Source organism: Channa argus, chromosome 22 (assembly GCF_033026475.1).
Source record: "Channa argus isolate prfri chromosome 22, Channa argus male v1.0, whole genome shotgun sequence".
Classification (NCBI taxonomy): domain Eukaryota; kingdom Metazoa; phylum Chordata; class Actinopteri; order Anabantiformes; family Channidae; genus Channa; species Channa argus.
In genome coordinates this window covers 3,313,142-3,320,084 of record NC_090218.1, presented here as the reverse complement: position 1 = coordinate 3,320,084, position 6,943 = coordinate 3,313,142, and the positions used below count along the sequence as shown (strand labels likewise).

General features: G+C 38.4%; 1 long non-coding RNA gene across 1 annotated transcript; it reads left to right on the top strand.

The window, feature by feature from the left end:
• The first annotated feature begins 3,511 nt into the window (after window positions 1-3,511).
• Window positions 3,512-5,339, top strand: LOC137108080 (uncharacterized). The gene is made up of 2 exons (XR_010912143.1): window positions 3,512-3,658; window positions 4,918-5,339. It is a non-coding gene; the product is annotated as an uncharacterized lncRNA (long non-coding RNA).
• Window positions 5,340-6,943: the final 1,604 nt, after the last annotated feature.

Here is a 6,943-nt window from a genome sequence, read left to right as displayed (position 1 = left end):
AAGCAGGACATCTCCTGGTGGCTCCCTTTGTTCATTGTCACAGTAACAACAGTTATTTTTCTCTCTCTTTGTGGAGGAGTATTGATGATATTAATCCTAGATGTTGCATTCTGACAATCTTCTGACTCAATTTCCAATAACTAATAAACATTTTACACCCCCCGATCAAAATTTCTAAAACTAACGTGTAGATTTCTCACTAGAAATGTTATCAAAACACATTTAATGCTGAAAGCATTTTCCACAGAAAGTGTAAGTGTTCTCAGCTATTTTTTTTTGTTTTTGCTGCCAGAAAGTCATCTGTACAGCCATGTGATGTGGGCACAGACCAGTAGAAAACAAGTGGGAACAACAAACCCTGGTATCTCAGTTTCACAGCCTATAGCAGTGTCTCAGTTCAGTTCAGGTCTGCAGAGGCAACATGGCTTCACTAAGGTGTGGGGCCTTTTTAGGCAACTTCATGTTTTATTCTTTGACACAAAATTTATCAAGAAATAGCCCTCTTGCACTCTATGTGTCATTAAAAAGCCTGTTGCTAACAAGTGGTTAAATGGAAAAAAAACCCAATACGAATTCATTAGTGGTTGCAAGGTTTAAGGCACGTAACCGTTGTGTAGTTCATTTATGGCCTCAAAATAACTTTTTTCTTTACTTCTGCTGATTGTATTTAGGATTTCAAAATCATAAAAATGGTGTTCATCTGTGAACATTAACTTTCTGAACAAAATGTGTCATAAACATCCGTTTTTTCAGAAAACCTTTGTTCAACAATATTTCAAATGCCAAAAGGAAAAAAATCCCATTGTCTCATTGACATCTCTTTTTTATACAGTTTATAGTGTTTTATGTTTGTTTTTCCATCAATAAACAACGCTTCACATCCTCCATAATGCACAATATGTCAACAGCTACACTTCATATTTTCAGTCAGATGATGCAACATTTATCTACGGAAAACATAACTGACTCATTAACTGGAAAATTAAGTCCTCAGGATCAAAAACACACACCACCCACCCCTTCTCTGTGCTTTTTAAAAAGACTCATTCTTTCACAGCTGACATTTCTGTTTAATTTAGTAGACCATGCAATGACTTGGAAGCTGTACAGTAGACAGTTGTACTGCAGCTCCCCCCAGTGTGAAACCAAGGTTACGGCAATAAATGAACAATGCTGCGAATGATGATGACAAAGCACATTTTTAATTTTCACAGCTTTAGTTACATGTTTTGTTTGGTCTAAATCAGTTATTGTCTAATTCTGCAACTCTTCCCCCTTTTTTTTGTTTTCCCCTTTGCTGAGATGCAAACTTGGTTGTTAGTTTCTGGATTCAATTTCTCTAAAGTCAAATATTGGATTTTAAAATGACTAATTTTATGTTTTGGGATATTTTATGCATAGACTGTATCTCTGCCACATTTTAATTTAGAGTAGGTCAATAAGCATATTATGAAAATTCCAACTATAAATTATAAGTCTGATGGAATCGTCTCAGCTCAAGGTCCACTATCTCGTTTTGAAGTTTCCAAAATGGACTGCAATTATATGGTGCAGTGCAGCACTGGACTTGAAACTTCATCTTGACCTTGGAATCAAGCAACTCTGCAAAACATTTCAAAAAGTGCCAAGCGGGTGCTTAAAATGATGACATGCGCTTAGAATTCCAAAACGTTCGAGCGTGAAGTTGAAGCAAATTCTGCTAAAGACTGTAATACAAACGAAAAACACTGTTTGTGTTGTTTTTTCTGCTGTTTCCAACATCAAGAATAAACTGTCAAATATTGTACATTGTCTTACTTTTGTACTATTAACCCGTGCAGACGAATGTTTTTAGTATTAGTTTAAACTGTAGTTTGTTTGTGATACTGTTCATGTCTGTTTGTTGTTGCAAAAAATCGCTTTTAGAGTTTTCAGCCCAGAGCCCTGACCTCAACCCCGTTCAGCACTTTTGAGATGGGTTGGAGTGCAGACGGCGCGGCAGGCCTTATCACCCATCAGAGGCTGACCTCACTAAGGCTCTAGTGGCTGAATGGGCAAAAAAATCTCTCTCTGTACGAATCCTTTTCAGGAGAGTGGAGGCCGTTTCAGCAGCAGTTTAATGCCCAAGGTTTTAGAATGACATGTTCAACAAGCACTAGACTTTTGGTGGAAAAGGTCACAGATTTGTGACAACTGCAAGCCAGGATGTGGGGTTGGCTCCCCTGCGTTTTTGAAAGAGTAATTGATGTTTTTGTTTACCATATGCATGTTACAACGGACAGATGTAGAATATCAAAGCCACGTTTTAAAAAAATTATGATTTTGGAGCAATGTGGACAGAAACGATCAAATTCAAGGAAGCAAATGTCCTCAGCTTCCTCTGTTTTTCTCCACATCTTCCATATTTTTTTGTTCTTCAGTTTAAGCTCTACACACCTGTAGAGCGTTGCTATCTATTTAATCACAGCTTTGCCAATTAGTTCAGAGTTACTGAAAACCTTTCCCAAACTTAAGCTCTATACAGCCGAGCAGGACAGAGCTTTTCAAATGTTTATCTTAGACCACCACCTAGAGGAACATTTACAAAATTGCAAGAATTGTCTGATGATTGAAATAAAACAGAATTAAATGTGTTTACTGGTTGATTACAGGATGATCAAAGCTCTACAAATGTCCCCAACACTAAATATTTACCTTACAATGCTAAACCTTTCATTTCTTCCCTGTCTCTTCTGAACCTGAACACAAACTCTTTATCACCTTCCTTCACCTTCCTACTTACATAACTTAAAATTGGTCACATAATAGAACTGGTTAAAAAAGAAAATCCTATTTGAGTTTCAACATTACAATCATTTCTGTTTTTAAAGACATGTCAAATTGAATCTACTTACTTCGTTTATTACTCCAAAAATCTGCAGGAGGCAGTTTCCTGGGGTACTCCAACCAGGACACAGTGTTGAATTTAAGAAGACTATATGAAAGGTTTGCATAGGAGAAAGAGTCTTTGTCATGTTTTATTTCCCAAGGATATTGAAAGCAGCTTACTTATTCTACCTCTTGGTTGTTACCGTCACAGGCTTGAATAAAAGGTTTGGCAGACTGTTCTTATTGCTGTCTATTCACATCTCTTTGGTTTTAGGCACCTTTAACAAAAGATGACTGCTGTCAAATGACATTGTTATTTCTGTCACGTATTCAGTGTAGGCACTCTAAGACCGTGCTTTCATAACGACACCATGTGGCCGTGTCGGCTGCAAAACTTTGAAATTGTTCATTCGTATTTTATTTTATTCTTGTAAATTGAGAATAAGGTCAGAAGGTTGAGAGACAAAAAAGCATTAAACTCTGGGGTGGATTGTTCCTTTATCACAGGAACAATGTCCGAATGAATTTGTATGAAATGAATACACAGGCTTTTGGCCTTTTCATTGGTTTGTCATGGACTGAGTAAGAGTCACCCTCTGCCCCTGTCCTGGATTTGTAAGCAAACCGCGTTGGGTCAAAGTTTTCACTAAGTGAGCCTGTTAGATGCCTACAAATATCTCTCTCTCCTGCTGAGAGTGGGAGTGAAAGTAATGGGCTGGAAGTCATTTGTTTCTTCCTACAGCTTGCCTCCTTTAGGACTGGAATCAGTGTTAAAGTTCCCAGTTTGATTGGATAAAACTATTGTCCAAAGGTAAGTAGAAGAGTTTGGTCAGTGCATTCTCTAGTATTGTAGTGCAGTTTTCTAGGATCCTTGCTTCTAAACAATCAGGTCCCAGAAATTGTCACAGCCCTGTGTTTAGTTTGTCACAGCTTTATTTCCTGTCCTTAGCTTTTATTTTGTTGCTCCTCCTGTGTCGCTTCCTGTTACTCTGTTTGGCGTCTCTACCTATCTTGTTTGTCCCGATTAGTTTCACCTGTTCCCTTGTCTTTTTAAACCCATCTTTCCCCTGAGTTGATTGCCAGTTCGTCTCGTCTTTTCTCTCGTCTCTTTTGTTTCTGTAGCCAGCTTTCCATGTTCGTACGTCTGTTGTTTTCCTTTGTTGGTTTGCCACGCAAGGTTTGGTTATTCTTTCATAACTCTGTCGTGTTTAAGTTTGGGTTTGGTTTATGTTGTTGATTTACACTGTTCGTTGTACTTGTTCCTCCTTATGGAGCGATTTTAGTTGTTTTTCACCTTCACTCTTTTATGCTTAATAAATACACCTTTGCCCAAACCTAAAATAACAGTTTTTTGACAGAAATTGCTAGGGATGGGTCTTCTGTAGTGTGGTTTGTAATAGCGTTCCGAGGTTTGTGGAGAAAAAAATGTTTGTGCTCCATCATAATCAGGAAACAATCTCTCAGTTAATGTGGGGATGGCAGAGTATGTGCACCACTGCAAAATAAGAAAGGATTAGGTCACTGAGGAAGTCTATTTGATCTCATGCTGCACTGAGATAGCTCAGTTTGCACTAACTTCAGATTTATGTTTCTTGGCAATCGATGATTATCATTTGTTTGCCTGTTAAACAGTTCTGGCAGAGGAATAAGAGGCGTGCTGTGAGTGTGAGGGCAGGAATAGAGTGTAAAGCTTTATTTGTACAGAATGAAATTGCAGTTTGATAATCACAGCTAACTACAATTAGCTCCAGGAATTGGAGCTATATAGATATCAACATAAAAGGCACTGAATGACAACGATAATTAAAAGAAATTATCAAAAGAAGAAAAATAAGAGATGCACTGTTTCTTCTGACACACCCCGACCCTACTGATCCAAGGCTGCCTTGAAGGCCAAGTAGTGCTGCAGCCTCAGTGTAAATTAGCAGCAATAAACTTGCCAATGAAATGCAGGCACACTTAATATTCATAGTGTAAAACAACCAGTGGTGGGAAAAACAACCTTAAGCTTAGAATGCAAACCACTTGTAGCTTCTATATATTTAAAAAAAATGTTTTATCTCATTACAGTATCTGGCTGATTTGGTCCTTTCGGCTTATCCTGTGAGTTCAGGGTCGCCACAGCGGATCATTGACCGCATGTTGATTTGGCACAGTTTTTACGCTGGATGCCCTTCCTGACGCAACTCTCCCCAATTACTACTGGGCTTGGACCGGCACTGCACAGCTGGGGATGGGAATGGGCTGTTAGAGGTTCAGTGTCTTGCCCAGAGACACTTCGACATATAGCCGGGACGGGCAACGAACCACTGACCCTGTGGACGACTGCCTTGCCAACTGAGCTAAGCCGCCCCCTGCAGTTTCAGACTGACTGAAAATGCAAATTGTACAGCTGATAATTTTTAAATTGTGTAAGCTTACAGGGACCAGTGTCCTTATTTCATCATCACAACTTAATAAAACTATTTCAGAAATAAAAACCATTATCTTGACATTTGAGAAGTTTTTTCGTGTTGGTCCAGAAATAAGTGAATATAGGGAACTCAATAATGGTCATTAAGTGCACTTAAGTGAAGCCTGGAAACTGGGTTTGTAACTCTATTGAAAGAAAGGTGATGTAAAAACTCTGTGCCAATTATTTAGCTGACCGGTAAAGGTATCTGAAGGTAACCATGCTCTCTATCACTCTGCAGGGATTTTCTATTTTTGCTCTCTCATTTCATACTGTGAATACTCATCACTGTGCTCAGAAACACATAAAGAAGTTGGGGACAGGTGATCTGATACAGAGTAGTAGTACACAGTAGTTACAGATGATTGTCATGATGGTTTGAAATTATGCTTTTATTATTTGAATTCCATGTTTTCCAAGTCAGAAATTGGCTTGAAAGCTGTGGTTAAATAATCATTGAGTTTATAAAGCACTGCAGCGAGCACTGGAGTGTTTTTATCAGCCATTTTAAGGCTAAAGTACAGCACACCGTGATAATATTGCATTTAGGTATTGAAATGACCCCTTTTGAATGAGTAAATTAATGTTCAGGCAGTGGCAAAAGTACAACTCACTTATCTAAATGAAATAGATGAATCTGCTGTAGTTATGGCACATTTGTCACACAAGAGTCAAAGACAAGCATCCAGTGGTAAGCGCTTGAAATCTAATTACATCACTGATTACAGAACTCATTAGTCGGTGCCTTATACAGCTGTCATCTCATTAATTCAGTCCAAGGAGATGACAGGTGAGAGTTGATATTTTTGTGTCTTGGAATTTGATGGTGATCGTATAAAATTTTGCTTTATGTTAAGATCAAAATTGCACCATAGTCATTCAAGCCAACAATTCAATTTCTCTCCCACAATCACCAAACCTCTGTTGTCTACTTCTACCCTGTATCTTGCTGAGATACAGGACACAGTGTCCAGTGATGTTATGAGTTTTGGAATAAAAACAGCAGTGAAAGAAAATGTGTCCCAACAGCACAAAAATGTGAAAATAATGATGCCCATGTATTCTGAATATGGAGGGTTTAACAAAAACCGATGGGAGATGACTCCTGTATTGTACCCGTGACACCAGCATTCACATTATCTGATGAGGTGTTCAGAGGTTTCATATCAGACCCTGCTTATATCAGAACATCAAGGCAGATTTTTGATAACTGACTAAAAAAGCTTCTAATGAGTTCTGCTAGTCGAGAAAAACTTGTAATGTTTGTATCTTTTGAACTCAAGATGTCAAACTGTTTTGTTCTTGGCTGTTAACTTTTGAAATTACTCTTATCACAAAAACTATTAAGAGGATTTTTTTCTCCTTTTTTCACTGCTTCTTATTGTTATGGCTTCGGTCAGTGCACCTGTATCTGTCGAGATAGTGCAACATGTCCAACACAGCATTTTCCAACACGGTATTGTAAGTCACAAAAATCCTTGTAGATTGTCATCTCTCCTCAGTCCTCTCAAGGTTCAGTGTAATTAGCATCAAAATGAGTGAAGATCAATAGCATTTCCTTATAATGTTAACACACCACCTGGCTTGACCTCAGCTCCCCTTCACCGATTTCCAGGTCAGACCCTTCTCTTCCAGAGAGGCCTG